A 27,497-nucleotide genomic window follows, 5' to 3' on the forward strand; every position below is an offset into this window, starting at 1 on the left:
TCACTTCAACAGATGATTATTATTAGAACATTAGCATCCAACCCCTTTCTCCTCAATCTTACATGAACCCCTCCACAAAACGTTTAAACCAAAACTCAGATCAGCTGAACACGAAAACTTTCAACCACTATCTGAGAGCTATTACGTTCACATTCAACTTTCTTCAACTCTCCCTAACTACACACACACACACACACACACAAACACACACACAGATGTAGAGACGAGAACGGAAATGAACAGACTTTAGTTTTCAGCATATTCTTCCTTAGGTTGGCACAGGTTGGCAATGTGTACATAAACAAACCAAATAAGAAGAGACATAAATCGAAGACACAGTAGCTATGATTTAAAAATGATTTAAAATCAGTTTTTGGTAAAATACCCTCAGCTAGTGACAGAAGAATAACAGTGTTCCTCACCAATTAGAGGAGAGAACATGAAAAACGGGGAGAAAAATGTTTGTAACGTGAAATTGTGCTTATGTCCCGTACTACAGCCTGCGACCAGATGAGAGGAAACGCAGATGCCAGCCATACTCTCGATTAACTGTACGTTGTCACTTATTCACGTACAAAAATAAGACGTGAACTGTTTTACAATCCGCAACTATCGCAAAGATTCCACTGGAAATGCCTTAAAGTAAAAGGCAAAAGCGTCTGGAGCAAATAAAATATATTGCAGCAAGAAAGAAGCGTCTGTTATTTAAAAAGCGGATATTTCTGTGTGTTGCTGCGGACTATGGCCACGCAAACAAACTTGTTATTAATTATTTCGTTTTGCCTTAAGACATTTTGTTTATTTGCAGCGTTTAGAATACTTCATAATTACATGTAGTAATTCCAGATTGCCAATTAATCTTTCCAGCATGGCTGAAATAGTCTTCACAGACAGAATATATTGCATCTGATTTGTTGATTTCTGTTCCCGAACGATTTTAAATCCCTAATCGAATCTTTGTGTCAAACACCTTGGTATAAAGTACCAAATATAATATTCTGTGCGTCATCTTCAGTATCCTTAAAGTCTCATTGATTCCGGTCCTGCAAGTAGTTACGAAGGATCAGTCATAATAATTGGTTTCATAGTTACTATTTTAGATGTTATGATCAAATTTCCGATTCGATATTTGGTTACCAAAATGCTGCATTCATTTTTTGATTAACTTGCTTTACCAACGCAAACGGCAATTAAAAATAATTTTATACGACGTTAATGCATCCTTTAATATGCCTGAGAAAGATCACATGATATTTGAAGTCAGCGGAAAAGTTTCCACTTCACAAACAACGTATGGCGGCATATGCAGTACTGCATTACGATACATTTGTCATGGATGACTTCTACACAGTTCGAGAACTACCCGGGGATTCGAAAATCATGGATAATACGTAACCGATCATTGGCTGTTGGTCAGAGAGGCCAAAATAGTAATTCAACTTTATCATTTGCTGACAGTCCCATAAGAAAATTGCGTTCAAGTTGTAACTTTTCACGGTAGCGTTCTCGCTTCCCGGCAGGGTCAGGGATTTTCTCTGACTCGTGGTGACTGGGTGTTGTGAAATGTCCTTAGGTTAGTTAGGTTTAAGTAGTTCTAAGTTCTAGGGGACTGATGACCATAGATGTTAAGTCCCATAGTGCTCAGAGCCATTTGAACCATTTTTTTTTTTTTTGTAACTTTTCCCTAACATAAAGCTGTTTGTAATGGGGAATAGAGGTGCATACATAAATACATCACAAGTTATATGTGCTAGGAGCTATATTAAAGAAATATTCTGACAATAAATACTGCTACTGGGTTGCATTAACAAGAAATACAATTCGTCTCACTGTTTCGTTTGCTGTGAGGTTCAGCCTGAAGACTGTGTTGATTCAGTGCCCCCCACGACACTCTCTCTTGTGTAAGCCTCTTCGTCTCTACGTTAACTACTGCATCCTGCAGCCAATCGAAACTGCTTACCGTTGACCAGCCTTGGTCTCTCTCTCTCTGCAATTTAACGACCAAACTGATGATCCCTTTATGCCCCAGGATATTGCCTGTCAATAATTCCCTCTTTTAGACAAGTTGTGCCACAATTTTCTTTTCCTCCACAGTTGATTCAGTACCAATTTAGCTATACAATCTACATACCTAATATTCAGCATTATTCTTTATCACCACGTTTTGAATGCGTCCATTGTCTTCTTGACAGCACTGTACATTGGCCAAGTTTCACTTACACACAAGGCTACACTCCACACAAATACCTTCATAAACTACTCCCCAACCATTTAAATATCTATAGGATGTCAAAAAATTTTCTTTTTCAGAAACGCTCTTTTTGCTGTTGGCAGTCTGCATTTTATATCCCCCCTACTTCTGTCTTCTCAATTACTGCATCCCTTTAAAGTCATTAAAGTTTTACAACTGCAGTGTGATTTCTGTACAAGTTGCAGATATCTTGTGTCTCTGTGTTTTACAGCTGATACCTCCAGAGTTTCGAAGAGTGTCTTTCAGTTAAGACTGTCATTACCTTTCTCTGAACATAAAAATGCCATAAACACAAGCTTCCCTTTGTTTAGTCTGTTTAATAAGCTAAGTGGCAGTATTAGTATTGCCTCGCGTGTTCAGACATTTCGCAGGAATCCAATGTTAGCTTGTATAATCCCTCTCCCTCCCCTCTCTAAATACGAGTACGCTTTTCACCTTCCAGCCTCCTCTTCTTTGCTTAGATCTGGCTTGGCAAATGACCTCTTGACAGTTCTCTCTTGAACAAAGTTTTGTTCTCTCTTGATCTTATTCAATTTCAGCATATATATTCTCCAAGCGCAAAACCACAGTTGCGATTTTGGACTCTCGATCAATGTCATGTTTTAGACATTTCTGTTCCATATGGCCTACTTTATTTGCTGAATTTTTATGTTTTCCCCTGTTGACAATTAAATTCAATATACCGCGTTTCATCCAAGGATTTCTACTGTAACTTCTTCCCATTTACATTCTCTGCTGCCTTCACCACTTCCTCTCTCAAAGATATTCAACTGTACTGTAGTGGATTCCTTCCTCTGTTTCAGTTAGTCGATGCCTAATGGTCCCTTTAAGATTATCGAAAAACGCTGGGTCTTAAATTATTCAGGTTCCATATCCTCAATCTGCTATCATTTACGGTCTCTTTAATTGTAACTGCATTTCATAGCCAATAAAATATCCTCGGTAAGCGTCTGCAATGGGAAATGGATTACAATTTAAAATCGAGTTTCGAAAATTCTACTCCAAATATGCATCCTTCTTTCATCATTCTTAAGCGAAGTGTTGGCGATGATAAAATTGTGCTCTGCGCAGAATTCAATCAGGAGGCTGCCCCTTTCATCCATTCCCCAAGCTCTACCCTTTCCTACTATTTTCTCTTTCTACATCTGCAAACGAATTCCACTGTCTCATCACATTTTAAACTTTTGTCTCGCTTAACTATCTGAATAATCTCTTTTATCGTACATTGCTCCAATCAGTTCATCATCTGTGGTGTAGGTAGGCATGTAAACCTGTATCACCGTGACGGCCGGAGTGGCCATGCGGTTCTAGGCGCTACAGTCTGGAGCCGAGCGACCGCTACGGTCGCAGCTTCGAATCCTGCCTCGGGCATCGATGTGTGTGATGTCGTCAGGTTAGTTAGGTTTAATTAGTTCCAAGTTCTCGACGACTGATGACCCCAGAAGTTAAGTCGCATAGTGCTCAGAGCCATTTGAACCATTTGTATCACCGTGGTGTGAATGTTAGCGTCATGTCTGTCTGGGTAATGATAATGTTATTGGCAGTTTAGAGATGGAGCTGAGTTTTGTGATACTACTTCATTGGCAGTTTCAATAGCTAACACTCACAGAGTGGTTGAAATACATGATCTTAACGTAGAAAATACCGAGGATCAACTGTCAGATATTTTCAGTTATAAATACCTGACTACCACATAACAGGTAACGTTCTATCGTTATAGTAAACTGCGTCTAGGCACTGCAATTTCCAATACTAAAAGCTGGTATGAAAAAAAAAATTAGTTTCTGTTCTGAGGCGATCGGTTTTCTAAATGAGACAGTGAACAATCGTGAACGTTAATCATCAAATCTGTTTATTGTGAAACAAGGAAACACGAATAATGAAACGGGTGAAAGAGTACGTCGTAAAGAAAGTAAAGAATTGCTGTGTCTTGACCCAACTTCGTCTTTCTTCTTGTAGATTCACGGTACGGCTAATCAAATACACGGCGCGTACCTCAGCGGCGGTCCGTCATTGGCTACCGCTATCTTCCGCAGCTTCCAGATGGGAACGCCAATTCCGCGAGCCGCTGAGTCACCGTGGAAAAACGCTTGCCGCTGCTGTTGCTTCGCGCCGCGCAGTAGCAGGAATCAGCATCGAAGAGGAAAACCGCACCGCGCATGCGCGGAGCGCTGACGAAGTCTCGGGCGGGGCGGCCGTTGTGTGAGTTCGCAGTTAGCGTCACGCGGCAAGGTCGGGTATCTCCAAACGTAAGTTCGCTGGGTGGATTATGATTTTTCACGTCATTCTACGTGCTTCTATGCCTGCATGTAACTATACCTGCATATAACTGTAGACTACTCGCTAAGGCCAGTACAGATTTCAAAATTCTGAGACTAGTCGGCTCAACCAAGAGTTCTCAAACTTTTTCCGTCGTGCTTTCCTTCTGAAACAGAAAATTATTTTGCCCTCCCCCTCCTACTTTTCTATCCTCCTCAACACTTCTCGTCGTTGGCACAAAAATAGTCCACTTACTGCGCTCTAATTTTTGCAACTAACAGTTACAACAATAACAATAATAATAAAAATTAGAGACTGCCCTTCAAACATATCAAACATTTTTTTTTTTAAATTACCACACATTAGGGTTATTCAAAGGAGATGAAACTTAACGGTTACTTCTAGTTTATAAATAACCACGACTGTGTGTGGCCGGCCGGAGTGGCCGAGCGGTTCTAGGCGCTACAGTCTGGAACCGCGCGACCGCTACGTCGCAGGTTCGAATCCTGCCTCGGGCATGGATGTGTGTGATGTCCTTAGGTTAGTTAGGTTTAACTAGTTCTAAGTTCTAGGGGACTGATGACCTCAGAAGTTAAGTCCCATAGTGCTCAGAGCCATTTGACTGTGTGTGTTATTAGATCTGAACAAAGTCTTCATTTCACTGAATTTTTTTTACACATTTTTTAGCTTTTTCCGTCTACATTGCTTCTAATTGATTTAAAACGTTTATTATGTGAAATATTACGACGTACAAATGACGATAGAACAGTCAACATTTAAATGCCAATTAAAACTCTCTTGTATTCAAACTGATCATCCAAAAAGGAAATATGAGCAATAATGCACTCGATGAAAATTCAGGCTGTTTCTTTAATTTGCACGTTTATTGTGATGTGTGTACGTGAATTTGTGAAGAAAGCAGAACCAGTTTTGGCGTATCTCTGAAACAGGAACTCGCAGATCCCTTTCCAGCCGCATTCGAGGCCTGTATTTCGTCTTAATACCATTGCGAAAAATGTTGACTCACACATGTAAGTTAATGCGAAGGGTAATAACGTGTCCACTGCCCTTCATCATTCCGAATCTGCATTTAGAAGTTTTTAAGAAACTTCGCTATAAATTTATTTCCAAATTTTTTATTACTTCAGAGTTCTGTTAACTCCTCATGTTCTATTGTTTTAAGTGTGGTTAATGGTGTAGTATGATAGGATCTGACGGGTTGTGGATCAAGTCGTACTCAAATGAAGGTTCTGGAAATCTGTCCTTGAATCGATGACGAAGGTTTTTGAGATAGTAAGCCAATTCTACTAATTTTGCCTAGATGCAAGCCCTTTCCTCTTGACGAATTCAGAGAAAATATCTCGCAGTTGCTATTCTCCATCTGTGTTTTCAAAAGTCCAAGTCTTCTCTTAAACGCATGCACTTTATCGTTTAGAAATATATTATTATTTTGATCTTGAAGTGATATGTTAAGATCATTCAGTTTCTCTTAAACGTCGGTTCAGCTGTTCAACAGGAAAAGACGAACATTATCCTTCAGATCCACAACGCGACGAAGAATAATTCACGAGACAACCGACGTACTTCCGCGTGCGATATAAGCGATCATGGTTAGAACCCGTCTCCTCACAAAGGCGGAAAATGGCCTACTGTTTAAGGCTCGAGCTGCATCGTTCAGCACTCCATTAACTCCGTTCGTACTACTTTATAAGACAATGCATCCCTGTGTACCGTAAAATATGTGAATTTTACAGAAGCAGAAAGGGCGCACTCTTCCTTGAACCCCTTTTCAGTTCCAATAAACGCTGCTACCGCATCGTTACATGTAACAACACAATTTGTCCATCACAGATTGTTGTCAGCAAAAAGTAATTTACAGAAAAGAAACTATCTTCGCCTGCGGTCTCCCCTTTCAGAGATTTACAAAATAGACTGTCCTCGTGTATTTCGCGGTCGTAACACTAGCGTACTGAAACAAGAAGCTGGGAAAGATTTCCGGTATCAGTACTGTCATGTAGTCGCAGGGAGAATTTTGAATTACTTTTTCATGTCACGTTATAGCATTAATATGACGATCACGGTATCATCTGAGAGTGGTATCGATTTCAGACTCGCGCCAAACCTTTCTTTTGTGTTAGCAGAAGAGCCAACACCGTGTTACGAGTGGAGGCCGAAACGCACGCGTTTTAGCTCACGCAGGCTGGCGTGAGGAGGGAAGAACTATACTGACGTGAGGTCTGGAACAGGACAAGGAATGAGAATTCAGAAAGCGGACATAATTAGTTTGATACTTAACTTTAATCCATTAATGATGAACGTCGCTCTTGGCGGTACATGGTTCACAATATTATCTGTTCAGAATACATTCTTGAAGTAATTATAGTAACTGAATATGGCACCTTGCTAGGTCGTAGCAAATAATGTAGCTGAAGGCTATACTAAACTGTGAGCGTATGTAGACAGTGAACCATGGCTTTTTTTTTTTTTTTTTTTTTTTTGGTTGGGTTTAAGGGCGCTCAACTGCTGAGGTCATTAGCGCCCAGTCACTGTTGTTCGAGCACATGGAATCTGGTAAAACTCAAGGGGATGGAGGGGACACCAGAAGGACCCGACAAAGATGCAGACAAAATAAGTAAAAAGATTAAATGTCCTTGGACAAGCCAGTTAAAGTTATAAAACGCAGAATACGAGCAGCTGCTCGAGCGTCATCAGCTAAAACATCCGGTAAAGTAGATGGCAGGGACAGGACAACACGAAATTGACTAAAACGGGGACACGACAATAAAACATGGCGCACTGTTAATGCCTGACCACAAGGGCACTGCGGGGCTGGGTCACCGGAGAGCAGGTAGCGGTGGCTAAACCGGCAATGCCCAATCCGCAACCTGGTCAGAAGGACCTCCTCGCGCCGAGATGGTCGGGAGGATGTTGTCCAAGCAGTTGGTAGCGGTTTTACTGCCCGGAGCTTGTTTCCTTGGAGGGATGACCAAGCATCCCACCACAACGACACAAGCCTCTTACAGACATCCCCACGAACGTCGGATGACGGGACACAATGGGAGGCTGGCCGAGGCAGGAGGACTGCAGCCCTGGCTGCAGCATCCGCAGCCTCATTCCCAGGCACTCCCACATGTCCGGGAACCCACAGAAAGCTGACAGAACCACCATTATCAGCCAAAGAATGGAGGGACTGCTGTATCCGTTGTAGCAAGGGATGGACCGGATAGGGAGCTCCAAGGCTCTGAAGAGCACTGAGTGAGTCAGAGCACAGTACATATGATGAATGGTGGTGGCGGCGGGCATACTGAACGGCCTGATGGAGAGCAAAAAGCTCGGCCGTAAAGCTGGAACACAGGTCGAGGAGCCTGTATTTAAATGTGGCGGCCCCGACGACAAAGGCACAGCCGACACCATCGTCAGTTTTGGAGCCATCGGTGTAAATAAATGTGTGACCGGCAAGTCGAGCACGAAGTTCGGCAAACCGTGAGCAATACATTGCAGCCGGAGTACCATCCTTCGGGAGTGAGCTGAGGTCGAGATAAATATGAACCGGAGCCTGGAGCCAAGGTGGTGTCGGGCTCTCACCCTCTCTGAAGGTGGTAGGGAGGGCAAAATCCAATTGTCGAAGCAGGCGACGGAAGCGGACTCCGGGGGGCAGCAGGGCAGACACATACAACCCGTACTGACGGTCGAGAGAATCGGCGAAGAAGGACTTGTAAGTGGGGTGGTCGGGCATAGACGACAGCCGGCAGGCATACCGACACAGCAGTACGTCGCGCCGGTAGGTCAACGGTAACTCGGCAGCTTCAGCATAAAGACTCTCGACAGGACTAGTGTAGAAGGCTCCGGTCGCAAGACGTAACCCCCGATGGTGGATGGAGTTGAGCCGGCGTAAGAGGGACGGCCGAGCGGACGAGTAGACGAAGCTCCCATAATCCAGCTTCGATCGGACTATGGACCGATACAAGCGAAGCAAACCATGGCTAGCAAAGTCGGCTGTACAACTGGGGCGAGTGTTAGGAGTCTCTCTAGACTAGACCTGCCGTGTGGCGGCGCTCGGTCTGCAATCACTTATAGTGGCGACACGCGGGTCCGACGTATACTAACGGACCGCGGCCGATTTAAAGGCTACCACCTAGCAAGTGTGGTGTCTGGCGGTGACACCACACTTTCTCCGTGTATTTCGACGGCTGTGGGAAGAAGTAATTTCTTACAAACAATGGGTGCTGATTTGCATATTGCAATTAAGTACGATAAATCTTGAATACTCGTATTGCTTTCGTAGAAACTAATACCTGGTTTTTGAGGAATCTGAAATTTCGTTTTAGTTGTTGCTAATTACGCTGTAAAAATTCGAGGGTTTCACTCATACGATTTGGATGTTTTTTTTTTCCAGGTGTCTCCTTAGTTAGACACTCTGCGAGCTATTGTTGGCTAAATAAAAAACACATTACAATCTTCCTCGTTATTCAAACTGGTGCTGCTAAACTGTAGTGCCAGATTATCAACTAAATGTTTAGCACTTTGCTTTAGAACTAACATCGCTGATAAGAACAGAGGAAGACACACAAGATTCGTGAATTTGATTAAATTCGAATCTTTTTCCTTATTAGAATCGCATACTTCCGAAGGAGAAGGCACTCGGTAAATCCCTACCGTGCGATCTCTTGTCCCCACTGCGAATCTTCCATTTATCCATGGCAATGGAGGAACTCGGATTACTTTATTTTTAATCCAATTGACTGCTTCCAATGAACATGCACTAGTACTCAGCTTCTAGCCTACGTACTACCTTTCGACTGGTTTCGGAAGCTTGTCTTAAATCGTGTGGACCGTCACAGTGACTATGATTAACAATCTGCTATTGAAGTCAGCGCTGTAGAGAAGTGGCAGTCACATTGTCCAGTGGTTTATTGTCATTGGTGATTGGTAAATGCTTGGTAAGCAACTACACATCTGCGTGTTTGGTTTGATTCTCAGATTTCCTGCTGACAGGAACTACTGATCAGTTCTTGCGAAATAAATCAGCGAATTACCGATGCTGTCTCCGCCCCCGGTAGCTGAGTGGTCAGAGCGACAGACTGTCAATCCCAAGGACCGCGATTCGATTCCCGGCTGGCTCGGAGATTTTTCTTCGCTCTGGGACTGAGTGTTGTGTTGTCCTAATCATTTCATCCCCATCGACGCGCACGTCGCCAAAGTGACGTGAAATCGAGAGACTTGCACCTGGCGAACGATCTACCCGACGGGAGGCCCTAGACACACGACATTTATTTGCCGATGCGGCAGCTTCCTAACTTGGTTCATGGAAGGAGAATCTGACGCTAACAATATTTGTTGGGCGGATGTCCGTTATAATATGAAATGCAAAGATTTCAATGAAAGCCAGCGCCCCCCTTCTATTACTCTCTGTCCCCCATCCCCCCTCCAAAGTGGGGGGGGGGGGGGGGCGGGGAGGGGACGCATACATCATTATTTAACGAAACTACTAGATGTAATGTTACAAATAACATTTGATAACAGTGAGCTATTTAACATTTGACTCCTCTCCAGGCCAGAGTAACTTTTAAGTGCTAGTCGAATAGCAAAAAACCTCTGTTTTTGTACGTTTTCATGTTTACTTCGGTCAGCAACACAAAAAGTTATAAAAAACTGATAGTGCGCCTTCCCTCTTTCCCAGTGCAGTGATTTATGGCACTGAAATCGATTCTTCACCTCCAGTGCATGGCAGAATGGTGATTTATTATTTTATTTGGCTGCTAATACTGTCAAAACAGGTGACATCCACAAAAATAAAAGACTGGACTGCCGCGGTAGAATTCTATCCTTCTCTGATTAATATTAGCTCTCTGGCCAGTACCTAATGCATATTTTATCCTTTTTTGATAAAATGTCTGCAAGAGTGTAACAGAAACTAACCCCAGAAGAGCATTAAGCATGGATGGTAAACAAAAAATGTGTTGCTTCTCTGGTCCCGCAATAATAAAATGCAGGTACCAGCCAACTAATACCAAGTAATTTCTATAAACCTCTGTGTTACTCACTTACTCTTACGGCCTTCTGCCTCCCCTTCAATTACCCATTTCATCAATGTGTACTCAAATAATTCCCACTGCATCATCAGTAAACATTATCATCTACATCACATAGTCTTGGCTCACCGCAGGAGCTGTTCCTATCTCAGTTGTCCTAGATAAATGAGTGGTCAGCGTGACAGAATGTCAGTCCTAAGGGCCCGGGTTCGATTGCCGGGTGGGTCGGACATTTTCTCCCGTCAGAGACTGGGTTTTGTGTTATCCTAATTTTGTCCCCATCAACGCCCAAGTCGCCGAAGTGTCGTCAAATGGAAAGACTTGCACCTGGCGAACGGTCTACCCGACGGGAGGCCCTAGTCACACGATATTTACATTTAGTTGTCCTAGAAGCCTAGAACACTGACCTAATCTGGCACCCATACTTCTTTCTCTGGTCCTGTGATTCTCTCATGTACTACACCAATCAAGCTTTTCAGCACTTTATACTCTCACGGCCGATATATGCTTAAACGAGGGGGTACCCAAAAAAACGGAATAACATTGCCGTGGGCGGAGCTTGTGTAGTACACATTCGTGCTGCGAGGCGTGTGTAGCGCAACTCAATGCCAGTTCAGTTCCGCCTGTGTTCACCGGGCTCGTGCTGTTTATCTGCAGTGACTGTTTTTGTTAACACTGTTTTGTTCTTGTTTAGCTTTTTTATGACGACAAGTTTAAGTGAACAACGCTGTGAAATTTTGTTTTCTACTCGGTAAAAATGCTGCTGAGAAACTGTTTTAATGTTGAGAACAACTTAACAAGTGACTCTACTGGAGAAACTCAAGTTTACGAGTGGTTTGCTCAATCTAAAAATGGCGCCTTGTCGAACGAAAAACTAATCTAATCTGGGTGAAGCCATGGGTTTTACGACGACACAATAAAAGCATTCAACAAAACTTCTTACGTGAGCTTACAGTGGAAGACGTCAAGTGGTACATCAATTACTTACGAATGGATGAGCATACATTCCTGTATGTGTCAGTGAAGTGTATCCTCATATCACAAAGCACAATATTCACTTAAGAACTGCTACATCTTCAGAAGACAGGCTCACTGTAACACTCCGATTCCTTGCTACAGGAGAGGGTTATGTTATGTTAGGTTAGGTTAGGTTAGGTTAAGTTAGGTTAGGTCAGGTCTCGTCTCCAATCTTCTTATTTTATTTTTGTATTCATGGGGCCTCACGTTGTAAAGCGCCTCATCAGCTTCATACATCTCTATTAATTTTGTAGTTGTCGGCACACACCAATTGTATTTACCGGCAATGTTTATAAAAACACTACAGACGACGGAACGCTGCAGCGATGCTAGCGCTCCATGTGGTAACATGTCACATTGCAGTGAACAGAAGACAAGCGATTTCTTTGATCAAATCTACAGCGAGGCCCTAGATTTGAACAAATATTGGACGACATTTGACAAAGTTCCTATTACACCATCAAATATCTTTGACAAAGATTTTGGATAAAGATATTTGACAAAGAAATTTGATTAGTGTAATATCGGCGTTAGCGGGGCGCGCTCTAGTGGGAAAGTTGTGTACGCGCTGACTACGCGGAACTATGTACACAACATATAGCTTTCAAAAATTGATTCTGCTTTTTTCTTTGTTACCCCCTTGTACTGTTCTTTAGTAAACGTCAGTCACGTTATATGGAAGCAGCCTACTCACGATATATAGAATTCATTTGCTTTCCATTGTGTGGGCACAGTGAACTTTATTTAGAGGCATCACGTTTTTGTTAATCACTTTCTGGTTGCCCACATTGTAGTTAGAGAGCCTGTGTTGAGAATGGCAACAACAATATATAGAAATTTTCCACCCACCGCCCCACAACGTCTTGCACAGACAACAAAGTCTCTCCATCCACACAGAATAGTTTCTTATTATATTGAAACATGTTGCAATAAATTAGTTGCTAGTGGTCTTGCGGTAGCGTTCACGCTTCCCACACACGAGTTCCCGGGTTCAATACCCGCCAGGGTCAGGGAATTTTTCTGCCTCGAGTTCAGTGGGTTTTGTGTGTATTTTACCATCATTTTATCCTTATCCACTCGAAAGTCGCCGTAGTGGCGTTAAAGAACTTGGTTGGAGAGGCGGCCCGTTTCACCCCGCGAGGGGTCTCCCGGCCACCAATGCCATACACTCATTATTATTATTATTATTATATTACCCAAACATAGTAGTACCTCATCAGCGATATATCATCGTTTTATTTTTGCCTTCACTTCTCTCTTTACTGCCAAGACTGAAAAACAAAGAGAAAAATTTAAATTCACCATCATTACAACTTTTTTCCCTGCAAACCACTCTAGACCAAGCAAAAGCACCTGCATTCAAGTTTGCTGTCGACAGTAATGACTGTGTATATTGCATATCCTCAGTCCACAAATTTACTGGAACCTCTTCCTGTACTTAACAGCCATTTGTTCCAGATATTGTTGTAAATACACACAGAAGTTAGAAAGTACTCTAGCCTCTACACTTTACATGCATTTACCCATAACTCTTCTTGAATTAAACAATAACCGTTCCCTCGATCTAATGCTATGGCTACTTCATAATTGTTTAAATATCCCTTGACCACTGGTCGCGACATTGCTTCCTCTTAGCCACGTGCTCTCCTCATAACTACTTCGTGGTCATAATTTAGTGGTCACTACTTACTGCATTTCCTTTATGTAACATACTGTTCCACTTAGGGCTGGACAAACGATACTCGCATTCGAACGGGCTCGAGATTTCTTGAGACGCCTCAGCGTTTGATGCAGTATCGAGCTAGTTCGAACAATCAAGTGACATTTGACTAGCGCAGAGTGAATGCAAGAGAGAGGCAAGAAACTATGTACTAGCCACAACAAAAAGCTATGGCTCTGCTTAAGATATGGCAATTTCTTGAAACACTGGAGTAAATAGCATTAAATCCTACCACTGCACAAACTCCTGTTGTTTTTGAAGAAATTTACAATACGAGTTCTCATACACTACCGATCTGTAAGGCTAGATAAACATTTATGTTGATTTCTAAGTAAAGGTAACAAAGAAGAAACTATTGTCCTCTAGAAAGTATTACTTGACTGAGCTCACTAAAATATTTTATTTGTCTATGAGAGGCAGTAATGATAGGTTGTAAGTGAGCAGTTAAATCCCTGGTCACATAATAGAATAACAGACAAAAACATTACCAGCTTTTAATCAGTTTGAACACAAGACTGCAACATTCAGATGAAACAATGGAGACTGTTAATCAAGAATTCAATGCCGAACAACTGAAATGTATCGTAATGAAGTAACAGTCACATCAAAGTAACAGTAATTTGTATCGTGAGAATGATTCACAGCCGCAAGACCTGTCTTGGAGATAGTACATTACATCTCACTAGATGGCAGGACGAGCGAAAGCTCGAGAATTGGACAGATCATGATTGAAGTTTTTTATTTGTTAGTTGCTGTTGTTACGCGTGAGCTGCACCTTGGAAGATATTTCAGTCAGTGTTTCACAGTTATTTTTGTAACTAAAATCCACAGTGCATTATGAAAAGATCGAACATAATCTGAGATTTCCTGGACTGTTGCCTAAACGGCTCGAAAAATTCGAGTCATGTTCAAATACAGTCGTAGATCCAATGTGACGGAACAACAGTTGCGTAGTAATATTTGTGTGGTAAATTGTCGCTACTTCATTTGTTAATACGCAGAAGCGACAATTTTGACAGCAACGTTACTCCTTGTGGGCTACTGCAAGTAAAGAAATACTGTCAGCGGTCCAACACCTCCTTGTGCAGTAGCTAGGAGCAGATCTTAGTCGGTAACCACTTCTTGTATTGTTTTACCTAGAGTGGAATTCGGGAAGCAGTTAACTTTAAGCAGTAGTAAATTATACAAAATTTATACCAGTGTACGCTTCTTACAATAAATACCACTTATAATTTAAGAAGCAGTCTATAAGTCACCACCTATCGTGTGACCCAGTGTGCTACTAATTCCTACACACAACGAAATTGTTACTGTGTGGAAATGTCCTGACTATTCGTCTAAGGTTACTGCGTTCCAGAATAAGATGTTTTTACTTATTAAGTGATTAAACTCTTGCAATCATATATGCGCACGCATCTGGATCGACAGTACTAAGATTAACAGTTCTTGCACAGTAATTAAACTTCCGGGCTAAGAGGCCGTGGTCCAATAGTAGAAATACTTCGACGTTTCGTTGCCAGCTGCGGGCAACATCATCTGAGATGAATCTACAACTTGTAGAAGTATTTCTACTATTGGACCACGGCCTCTTAGCCCGGAAGTTTTAATTACTGAAGACGCCGGCCGTGAAAGTCTACACGCTATGATTAGTTCTTGCACACTTTCTTTGTAGGCATAAAATCGTAAGTTTGGAATCGATCCTAATATTACGGTTAAAGCCTGCACGTTGATGTATACGCTACTTACTTTTTGTGATTTTACGCACGTAATATACCTTTATGATGATCACCAATAAAAATGAATTCTCGGCACATAACGAACAAGGTTGCGTGCACCACACTGTCGTTATTATCACAGCGAAAACCTCACAGTAGGTATCTGCAGTTATCTAGCAAATGTAATGAATTTCAACGAATTTCCTTATCATACTCAATCTTTTGATAAATAAACCTTCAAAAATAATTTTTTTTTTGTTGTCTTCAGTCCTGAGACTGGTTTGATGCAGCTCTCCATGCTACTCTATCCTGTGAAAGCTTCTTCATCTCCCAGTACCTACTGCAACCTACATCCTTCTGAATCTGCTTAGTGTATTGATCTCTTGGTCTCCCTCTACGATTTTTACCCTCCACGCTGCCCTCCAATGCTAAATTTGTGATCCCTCGATGCCTCAGAACATGTCCTACCAACCGATCCCTTCTTCTAGTCAAGTTGTGCCACAAACTTCTCTTCTCCCCAATCCTATTCAATACCTCCTCATTAGTTACGTGATCTACCCACCTTATCTTCAGCATTCTTCTGTAGCACCACATTTCGAAAGCTTCTATTCTCTTCTTGTCCAAACTAGTTATCGTCCATGTCTCACTTCCATACATGGCTACACTCCATACAAATACTTTCAGAAACGACTTCCTGACACCTAAATCTATATTCGATGTTAACAAATTTCTCTTCTTGAGAAACGCTTTCCTTGCCATTGCCAGTCTACATTTTATATCCTCTCTACTACGACCATCATCGGTTATTTTACTCCCTAAATAGCAAAACTCCTTTACTACTTTAAGTGTCTCATTTCCTAATCTAATTCCCTCAGCATCACCCGACTTAATTTGACTACATTCCATTATCCTCGTTTTGCTTTTGTTGATGTTCATCTTATATCCTCCTTTCAAGACACTGTCCATTCCGTTCAACTGCTCTTCCAAGTCCTTTGCTGTCTCTGACAGAATTACAATGTCATCGGCGAACCTCAAAGTTTTTACTACTTCCCCATGAATTTTAATACCTACTCCGAATTTTTCTTTTGTTTCCTTTACTGCTTGCTCAATATACAGATTGAATAACATCGGGGAGAGGCTACAACCCTGTCTCACTCCTTTCCCAACCGCTGCTTCCCTTTCATGCCCCTCGACTCTTATAACTGCCATCTGGTTTCTGTACAAATAGTAAATAGCCTTTCGCTCCCTGTATTTTACCCCTGCCACCTTCAGAATTTGAAAGAGAGTATTGCAGTCAACATTGTCAAAAGCTTTCTCTAAGTCTACAAATTCTAGAAACGTAGGTTTGCCTTTTCTTAATCTTTCTTCCAAGATAAGTCGTAAGGTCAGTATTGCCTCACGTGTTCCAACATTTCTACGGAATCCAAACTGATCTTCCCCGAGGTCGGCTTCTACCAGTTTTTCCATTCGTCTGTAAAGAATTCGCGTTAGTATTTTGCAGCTGTGACTTATTAAACTGATAGTTCGGTAACTTTCACATCTGTCAACACCTGCTTTCTTTGGGATTGGAATTATTATATTCTTCTTAAAGTCTGAGGGTATTTCGCCTGTCTCATACATCGTGCTCACCAGATGGTAGAGTTTTGTCATGACTGGCTCTCCTGAGGCCATCAGTAGTTCTAATGGAATGTTGTCTACTCCCGGGGCCTTGTTTTGACTCAGGTCTTTCAGTGCTCTGTCAAACTCTTCACGCAGTATCTTATCTCCCATTTCATCTTCATCTACATCCTCTTCCATTTCCATAATATTGTCCTCAAGTACATCGCCCTTGTATAAACCCTCTATATACTCCTTCCACCTTTCTGCTTTCCCTTCTTTGCTTAGAACTGGGTTGCCATCTGAGCTCTTGATATTCATACAAGTGGTTCTCTTCTCTCCAAAGGTCTCTTTAATTTTCCTGTAGGCAGTATCTATCTTACCCCTAGTGAGACAAGCCTCTACATCCTTACATTTGACCTCTAGCCATCCCTGCTTAGCCATTTTGCACTTCCTGTCGATTTCATTTTTGAGACGTTTGTATTCCTTTTTGCCTGCTTCATTTACTGCATTTTTATATTTTCTCCTTTCATCAATTAAATTCAATATTTCTTCTGTTACCCAAGGATTTCTATTAGCCCGCGTCTTTTTACCTACTTTATCGTCTGCTGTCTTCACCACTTCATCCCTCAGAGATACCCATTCTTCTTCTACTGTATTTCTTTCCCCCATTCCTGTCAATTGTTCCCTAATGCTCTCCCTGAAACTCTCTACAACCTCTGGTTCTTTCAGTTTATCCAGGTCCCATCTCCTTAAATTCCCACCTTTTTGCAGTTTCTTCAGTTTCAATCTGCAGTTCATAACCAATAGATTGTGGTCAGAATCTACATCTGCCCCAGGAAATGTCTTACAATTTAAAACCTGGTTCCTAAATCTCTGTCTTACCATTATATAATCTATCTGAAACCTGTCAGTATCTCCAGGCTTCTTCCATGTATACAGCCTCCTTTCATGATTCTTGAACCAAGTGTTAGCTATGATTAAGTTATGCTCTGTGCAAAATTCTACAAGGCGGCTTCCTCTTTCATTCCTTCCTCCCAATCCATATTCACCTACTATGTTTCCTTCTCTCCCTTTTCCTACTGACGAATTCCAGTCACCCATCACTATTAAATTTTCGTGTCCCTTCACTACCTGAATAATTTCTTTTATCTCGTCATACATTTCATCTATTTCTTCATCATCTGCAGAGCTAGTTGGCATATAAACTTGTACTACTGTAGTAGGCATGGGCTTTGTGTCTATCTTGGCCACAATAATGCGTTCACTATGCTGTTTGTAGTAGCTAACCCGCACTCCTATTTTTTTATTCATTATTAAACCTACTCCTGCATTACCCCTATTTGATTTTGTATTTATAACCCTGTAATCACCTGACCAAAAGTCTTGTTCCTCCTGCCAGCGAACTTCACTAATTCCCACTATATCTAACTTTAACCTATCCATCTCCCTTTTTAAATTTTCTAACCTACCTGCCCGATTAAGTGATCTGACATTCCACACTCCGATTCGTAGAACGCCAGTTTTCTTTCTCCTGATAACGATGTCCTCTTGAGTAGTCCCCGCCCGGAGATCCGAATGGGGGACTATTTTACCTCCGGAATATTTTACCCAAGAGGACGCCATCATCATTTAATCATACAGTAGAGCTGCATGTCCTCGGGAAAAATTACGGCTGTAGTTTCCCCTTGCTTTCAGCCGTTCGCAGTACCAGCACAGCAAGGCCGTTTTGGTTAATGTTACAAGGCCAGATCAGTCAATCATCCAGACTGTTGCCCCTGCAACTACTGAAAAGGCTGCTGCCCCTCTTCAGGAACCACATGTTTGTCTGGCCTCTCAACAGATACCCCTCCGTTGTGGTTGCACCTACGGGACGGCCATCTGTATCGCTGAGGCACGCAAGCCTCCCCACCAACGGCAAGGTCCATGGTTCATGGGGGGCAAAAATAATTAAGATGACAAAATGTGTCTACGTGCGCCGTTGATCAATTTGTATCATCGTTTTCTGCCTTAAAATGACGTAAAACGACTTAACTGATCACTTGTTACTTACGATACTGGTTTGTTAAGGAAGCCTAAATTTCATATATTATATCTGGCGTCAAATTAGTATCCAGAGATGTAACTGGGTGTTCAGTCTGCGATATAATATTCTATCGCCGCAGATTGTTTTTGTTTTTTCACGTAAAAAATATTAATGTCCTTGCTACATATCTATTTAGTCTTCAAATAAATAATCCAGAATTATAGTCTTCACATCTCCTGCCTTTAAACTAAACGAACTGTTTTGAAAGTTTCTGGACTTCAGTAGTAATTATTTTCAGACAGTATCTCAAACATGATGTTAAAGTGCTAAATCTTTGAACTTTGCAAACTCAAATATTAGCATCGAAGAAAATATCTGTCTGGTAATGTCCAGTACTATTCCTTGTAATGAATCTTATTATTTTATTTCGTATAATTCCCTTTATTTCATCAGGAAGAAAAAAGGTCTTAAAGTGTACTTCTTGTAGTGGGGATATTTTCATTTCTCTTTATCCGCAGCTCGTGGTCTAGGGGCTAACGTCGCTGCCTCTGGATCCCGGGTTCGATTCCCGGCCGGCTTGGGGATTTTCTCTACCCGGGGGCTAGGTGTTTGTGTTGTCTTCCTCATCATTCGTGACAATGGCTAGATAGGACTGTGAAAGAATTGGGACTTTGTACGCGCGCTGATGACCGCGCAGTTGTGCGCTCCACAAACAAAACATCATCATCAGTTTTCTTTGAAATTAAGAGTCGGTATTTTATTTCAGTTTAACACACCTTTGCTTTATTTGAATTCTGTGTCCGGTAATGAACGATTGAAAGTAATGCTAACCCGCAAGAATGCTATTCGACACTGAAAATAAAAAAAAGAAATGCTTGCCACAACCATTTTGTGCCATACACTTAATAATAAGAACAAAATTAAATCTCTTCCAGTGTTGGCTAATAACTACCTACCTTTTCCTACTTTAAAGGCCACCCGTCACACAGAAAAAGCCTTGAAGGTGATAAGTAAAAGATTCCAGCTGATTATTGATTGACTGTTAAAGTAAGATCTTGTCGATAAGTCAACGATTTTAATATTGTACGACCAATCATGATGTCCCAAAATTCTTTAGTGCCAACAAAATACCAATCGTCGCTAGATAGGTTTCTATTCCGCAAAGCGAAAACCAGTCAGCTTTTTTACAACAATGACGCAACACACTATTCTCTCGACGAGTGCATAATTCTATAACTCTCCACGTCGATCACTCGATTCTATCAATGTGAACCAAATTCCTATCCCAAATGATTATAGCAACACTCAGTCATAAATGAATTTGCGGACTGGGACACTAATACGATTTTAGAGAACCAGTGAGATCAGATCCGTTTACAATCACGACTTATTGACTACAATCTGGTCTCCGTACTGTCTACACAACACTCGCTTCGAATAAATATTTAACCCACTCCTCACTATCAAATAGCCAGATCTCTTTCCTTACGTTAAACGTTCAACTCTTTAACCGTTTACTAAGAATTCACTAGGGGAAACAGTATCAATCCTCCGACTATATAGAGTTAATCAGTACCACCAAGAGCGAGCAGCACCATATCTCTAGGAAGACAGAGTTCAGCGCCCCCTGTCAGCCCTGATTTAATTAGCTTCCCATCGGTGGTCGGACCAGTTCTGTCGCAGACTTCGATAGCATCAGTACTTAGTAATAGGAACACGATACGTAACCTGCGCTCTGCGAGTAGTAATAGTGTGTAATGGAGCAAGCTGTTTGTTGTGGTTTGGCAAGACAGCCAATCCACTATGACAGGAAGCCGAAAGGCACGCGTTTAAGCTCACGCAGGCTAGCGTGAGGTCTGGAACAAGTCAGGGAAATGAGACTAGCAAAAATAGTACGTAGCTGCTGGAATACTTAACTTTAATCCATAATTGGTGAACATCGCTCTTGACGGTACATGTTTTACAGCATCAATAGTAACTGGTAATGGCGCCTTGCTAGGTCGTAGCAAATGACGTAGCTGAAGGCTATGCTAACTATCGTCTAGGCAAATGAGAGCGTAATTTGTCAGTGAACCATCGTTAGCAAAGTCGGCTGTACAACTGGGCGAGTGCTTAGGAAGTCTCTCTAGACCTGCCGTGTGGCGGCGCTCGGCTGCAATCACTGATAGTGGCGACACGCGGGTCCGACGTATACTAACGGACCGCGGCCGATTTAATGGCTACCACCTAGCAAGTGTGGTGTCTGGCGGTGACACCACACTGTTTTTCACTTATTTATAGAAAGAAAGTGTCTGTTATTCTTGCAGAGTGTTTTGTACAGATGATTGGATTCCTGTCCGGCTATTGCAACTTCTCTCCTTCCTTGCAGATTCCCACAGCAGCCAATACAACAAACTCCACTCAGCAAGTGCTACTGTTTTGCTCAGATTAGTGCAAACAGAGCTAGCAATAACTATACACGTCACCTGGTACTGAGAATAACCAGTTCAGTTCTTCTGAGTTGAGTCTTCTCCAAAATTATTTTAACCACTGCTAATGTAACCCTTTGTAAAACCATTTAGCAACCATTTTCTAGACAACTGTAGAGCGATACCATTACTTTTAACAATTAATTCAATTTTTAGATGGCCTTCGACTCTTCTTCGCATGTCCGAATGCCATCAAAGTAATATTTGACACTCGAACCGTTCATGCTGCCTGCACACTGTAAAAGGTTTCTTCGAAGCTCACGTTTGAATTCAGCCTCGCATCAGCACTGGTACAGTATAACGTATGGTTCGAAAGGATGCGTAAAAGTAACATATAATAATAACATCAAACACACATTTTATACATATTCTTTACAATACAGCCACTGCGACAATATATTGAGACGAAACAGACTACTGTGACGACACTTTAAGTAATACAATTTCCTTTCGACCGGTCATACTGTCTATAAGAATCCCTAACATTGTCTTATATTCATTGCGCAACTACCCTAATGCCAACCAAACTTCTCGCCCCTGAGACTTAAATTTTACTTCTCGACTCCTTTTTTGCTCTTGCGGGCTAGCACTACTTTCAGTTCGTACTGCTGTGTACAACTGCTCTCCATCGTGGCGCGAATCAGCCACATACCTTTTTAAATCGCACACACTATACGGTCCTCATTGTTATCCAACACTGGGTCTTCAATGACTGCTGCAATGGAATCTCAAATTTCCTTCAACTCAATTTCCCAATTTGTCTTCCCATTTTATAATTTTTCTTGTGGACACATAACACTACTCTTTCTCCTACTTGTTTTCTCAAACAGTCCTCTTCCTCCCACGCGTATTTTGGCGACACATCGGGTGGACTCAGAGGTAATTATGTACTTTGGTCTGGAGGGAGCAGCGGGTATGTCTCCTATGTGTATTATATTTCTGAGTGCTATGTAAATCTTTTAATGAGGCTGATCGTTTCCTTCATGAGGTATAGGAGTTTTGAATGTGGCAGTCCTATAAGTGTCCGATTTAATTGAGAGAATTCGTGCCACTTTCCTCGGCACTGAATCACATGACTGTAGGTCAGTTTATTCGTGCTGTAATACCATTAAATGTTTCCAAACCACTTTCACTCACTGTTTAAAATGTGGCGGAAGTTTTTGCTCCACGCGTTTCAGTCATCTTCCGATTTAATGATTGAATTCATTCCACTACCTATCTGCAAGGGACTGTGAATCTTTACGTCAGTTGGCTGTGTTGTGAGCCGATTAAAGCTTTTCGTAACTTTTGTTTGTGGAGTGCACTATGTTTCGCTTGCTTCTGTATCCTAGTAGTGTGCCAATCACGGACGATTCTAGAAATCGGCCAAGAGGGGGTTGGGGGGGGGGGGTTTGGGGGAATAAAGTATCGTTTAACAAAAGGAGAGCTGGGGTCCTCTACCGACAAATTGGGAAAATTTTGTGTTGCTTAAAGTAGTTTTGGTAACTGTTTTGGAGTTCAGGATAAAATCGTGTCTACAGAATATGTGTGCCAGAGAAAATACGAGGGTAATTACAAAAGTAAGGTCACCTATTTTTTATAAGTACATAGACCTGTTTATTTCTGCAATGGTTTACATCAGTTTGCAGCTTGAACATTTAGCTAGTTTTCGACATAATTACCATTTCTGTCGATGTATTTTTTGTAGACGCTGTGGCAGTTTTTGTTTGCACATGTCATACCAGCTCACCGCCATGATGTTATGAACCTCTTCTTTCACCTCGTCGTCGGAGCTGAATCGCTTTCCGGCCAAATGTTCTTTTAACAGGTGATAGTCACTGGGCGCCAAGTCAGGACTATAGGGTGGGTGGGTGATTATGTTCTAATGGAATTGTTGCAGGAGAGCAAAGGTTTGCCGAGCGATGTATGGGCGAGCGTTGTCATTGCGAATATGTGCGCCTTTGCTCAACATTCCTCTTCCCCGGTTCTGAATTGCCTGTTTGAATTTCTTCAGAGTCTCACAGTACCTGTCAGCGTTAATTTTGGGTCCATTAGGCATAAATTCGACCAACAATACCCCTTTCCGATCCCAAAAAACGGTTGTCATGATTTTTCCGGCAGACTGCAAACTCTCTACACCACTTACGAACATTTTTGACATCCATGCACGATTCACCATACACTTCCGTCAGTTGGCGATGGATTTCAATCGGCGCAGTGCCCTTTGCGTTTAAAAACCGAATAACTGCGCGCATTTCGCACTTGGCGGTGACATCCAACGGGAGCTCCATCCTCGACGGCTGCCAAGCCAAGACTGAGCGCCTCAGTGCTGCGTGCGCATGTTTACACACAGCGCGTGAAGCACTCTTCATAACAGTATGACCAACTGCCACACAGACAGAGTTCTGTTCTTACAAAAAAGAATAGGTTTACCCTCGTAATACGATTTGACCCAGATATCCGGCGATTTCGAAGTTCTTGTCTGGGGTCAGTAATTTAAATGTTGGTAGGCATACAGCTAGCTGGCATATTTGGCTTTCATGATTATTGTAAGTGGTACTCGTACATTAATATACATACAACGTATACAATAAATAATAAGATGCCCATTTAAAGTTAAATGATATTTATTGGCTTAGATAGTAAGCTATTTGCCGCTCTTAATGGTTGAAATGGCTCTGAACACTATGGGGCTTAACATCTGAGGTCATCAGTCCCCTAGAACTTAAAACTACTTAAACTGATTGGTCTGTGGAAAAAACCGTTAGTAGGGCAAATCTGGTACTTATATGGCTTTAAGTTGGCATCACTGGGATGAGCCCTGATCAGCTGATGTATCGACAGTGTTTTGTTTATAACCTCAAAAATACATTTCAAGATGGCGAGTCTGCTTCAAACGTCCGCATTAGTTGAACAATGTTCTGTTATTCTGTTTTTACTTGCTGAAGACGAGAAACCAGTGAATATATACTGTAGAATGTCTAAAAATGGTTCAACTGGCTCTAAGCACTATGGAACTTAGCATCTGAGGTCATCAGTCCCCTAGACTTAGAACTAATTAAACCTAACTAACCTAAGGACGTCACACACATCCATGCCCAAGGCAGGATTCGAACCTGCGAACCGTAGCAGTCGCACGGTTCCGGACCGAAGCGCCTAGAACCGCTCGGCCACAACGGCCGGCTGCCACTCTTATTCTTTTGTTAAAATGTGTTTGAAATACATTGCAACCTATATTGCTACATAATTATAAAAAAAGATTGACTCTATTGAAGTAATAAATTCGCTGATTACTGCAGTCATTTTATCCAGTGTAATATGATACTCCATTGGGGAGAGGGGGGCTGTAGCCCCCATAGATCCCTCCCCCCCCCCCCCTTGCCACCGCCCCTGATGACAATAGTTATATACCCAAAGAATGCCGCATAGCTAACAATGGGAAGACACAGGGTTTGGATCACAGACTTTTTGCAAACTTTGTACTTCTTTTGTACATTAGGACTACATAATGTGCAATTAGTAAGGGGTACTACTTAGGCGAATTAGAGACAATCTCAAGAAAAGTTTCACGCGTCTGTGCTGTACCGGTGCACTGCGACCTCCGAGACTGAGCTGGTGGCGGGTATGTGATCAGCATTCGGATTCCGTAATCGGTGGATCGCTGGGTCGAGTCCCGCTCATGTTTCTTTTTTTTTAATTTAAGAATATTTTCTCCAACACTAATATATTATTTTAAGCATTTTACGTCTGAAAGGTAATATTCTGAAACGACATGTGTATATATATGTGCCGGTCCCTGTGGAGAAGCAGTTCTTGGCGCTTCAGTTCATGACCGAGCTGCTGCTGCGGTCGTAGGTTCGCATCCTGCCTCAGGCATGGATGTGCGTGATGTCCTTAGGTTAGCTAGGATTAAATAGGTCTAAGTTTAGGGGACTGATGACCTCAGATATTAAGTCCCATAGTGCTTAGAGCCATTTGAACCATTCATATGAACTTATACTGAACTCCCGGTTTATATGGTTGTTCGCCAATTTTTATTATCACAACAGATGTTACGTTTATAATTATCGACAAGTATGCGACCAAACGCATAAAGTTTTCCTAAAAATGCATGCTTGTTGTGATTTCCGAAATCCTTTATACCTGCGGTCGGGTAAGATACTGATAACTGCTTTGTACCTGGACGTTTCGATCTGTACACACAGGTTTTAAGAACGAGAGACAGCCTTGGATAGCAAACATCGATAAGTAAAGTGCTAATAACTTTATTCAGTATACATTGAGTTACAATATGCCAGAAAATGAGGGTCATGTACGATTAATCGCCGGATGTACTTTCGACATTACAAGTTGCGGGACGATATTTTTCGTACAGACACGGAAAATATAATTTAAAGAGGCATCTACTAAGTGGAATGAAACCCGCCCGGTTAGCCGTGCGGTCTCACGCACTGCTTTCCCGGAGGGAAGGCGTGCCGGTCCCCGGCTCGAATCCGCCCGGCGGATTAGTGTCGAGGTCCGGTGTGCCGGCCAGTCTGTGGATGGTTTCTAAGGCGGTTTTCCATCTGCCTCGGCGAATGCGGGCTGGTTTCCCTTATTCCGCGTCAGTTACACTACGTCGGCGGTTGCTGCGCAAACACTTTCGCCACGTCTCCACGTACGCTTACACCATGATTACCATGCAAACATTTGGGGTCACACTCGTCTAGTGTGAGACGTTCCCGGGGGTTCAATGGTGGGGGGGGGGGGGCAAATGGCACAATAACCCTGGGTTCGGTGTGGGGCGGCGGTGGGGTGGGTGGGCTGCCGTAGCCTGTTGTCAACCACTGATGGCTACGGCGGGGACAAAGCCTCTCAGTCGTTTCTAGGTCCCCAGTTCCATACAATACAAGTGGATCGAATGCAGTTTTCCCGCGTTCATTAGGACTCTTCAGAGTTTCTGGGAAAAAACAAAACTAGCTGACATTTTGAAAAATTTCTCTTTCTTCCGACAATTTGGATACAGACCACGTGTAACGCAACAATGATGTAAATATCGGTGTCAAAAATTGGTGGTGTGCGACAGAATATATTTTGAGAGCATCTTCACGAGAAGCAATTTCTCGTTCGTTGTCAATAAAATATGAACAAGTCTGAAAGGGGCTGGATAAAGTTTTTTAACTTGTAATGACAAAAATTAGTAAACAGTGAAATAACATTGTAAATTCAAAAAGGGTCATGCAAACACACGTGTATTCTCATCGTATTACCTTTCAAATGTAAAATGTGCAAAACAATGACCGGCGTTTAAAAACATATAAATTTAAAGAAATGGAAGAGCAGTGGGTCTCGTTCCGGCGATCTACCGAGTACGGAGCTTAAACGCTAACATGACCGCCGGCAGTTCGTGGTCAGAGTCACAACGCAACAGTACATCATCGACGCGTAAAACTTCGCGTGCGATTTTCTCGAAATCGTCTTAGTACTACGCCTTACTACTTGCGCATTACGTTGTCGTAATGGACTGTTTAGAATGTACAACGTCTCAAGTAAAACCGTTATCCGAACGTCCTGGCCTCCAGTTGTGTGAAATGCAGCTCACTATCACATCTCAGTCTTCTTGTCCATATCTGAAACGTGTGTTCGACTGTTGTGGGTAGTAGGATGTGTTCTTTCCATCTGTTTGGTGTTAATCGTGTGGCTTTTTTAATGGATGTTGTGAGGCATGTTCTTTGTTCAGTGTGACACTAAATCGAAAACTGGTCTGGCAGTTAACCAAATAATATCCATGAAATCTTCACTCTGTTACGCTCCAATCAAGTCCCTACTGTAACTTACTAATAACACAATACTCAGCTGATTGGCTTTGTTTAGGAACGAGATGAATGCTTAAGAATAGCGTACAGTTTTTCTGTAGTGCACACTATTCGCTTGACGTCTTTTTTCAGAAGGTCTAAATAATCTTCTTCCTCCAATGCCCAATCAACACTGATTATCTCAACTCTCGTCGGACATGTTAGGAAATCTCGCTGATCCAAGAGTTCTAATAAGGCTTGTTTATTTTTCCACGTTCTCCCAACAAGCTTCTCTCTAGATGCGTCAGATAAACTGTTAATTAATACTTCCATTAAATGTGCTTCACGTACATCATTGTCACAAATTCTTGATTGGGCAGCATACTGCTCCACAACATTCCAGTATCCTCCCCAAGAATCGGTTTAAACTATGGGCCCAACAACTGTAACTGCAGTTCTACACTTCTACATACCTGGCGAGCAAAATTCTACTTTGAAATCCATTTCAAACAGACTGTATTATTCAAACTGTTCTAAATTCAGTAAACTCCACTAAAGTGCATGTGGTTAGTTGCGAAACGTATATTTCTCTAACCATCTTGGAAATACTGAATGTGTTTCCCCCTATGGATTAAATACGGGAAATTTTTGTACATTCCT

The 27,497-nt window shown here is 42.1% G+C and overlaps 1 protein-coding gene across 1 annotated transcript in view; it reads left to right on the plus strand.

Moving 5' to 3' along the window:
• Nucleotides 1-4,398: 4,398 nt before the first annotated feature.
• The window catches only part of LOC126143349 (uncharacterized), a 92,290-nt gene continuing 69,191 nt past the window's right edge, over nt 4,399-27,497 (plus strand). Inside the window, exon 1 of the mRNA XM_049915365.1 lies at nt 4,399-4,500. The gene's annotated coding sequence lies outside the window, so the exon portion shown is untranslated. The remainder of the gene's footprint in view (nt 4,501-27,497) is intronic.

The sequence above is a fragment of the Schistocerca cancellata genome, unplaced genomic scaffold (genome assembly GCF_023864275.1).
Source record: "Schistocerca cancellata isolate TAMUIC-IGC-003103 unplaced genomic scaffold, iqSchCanc2.1 HiC_scaffold_792, whole genome shotgun sequence".
NCBI classification, from domain to species: Eukaryota; Metazoa; Arthropoda; class Insecta; order Orthoptera; family Acrididae; genus Schistocerca; species Schistocerca cancellata.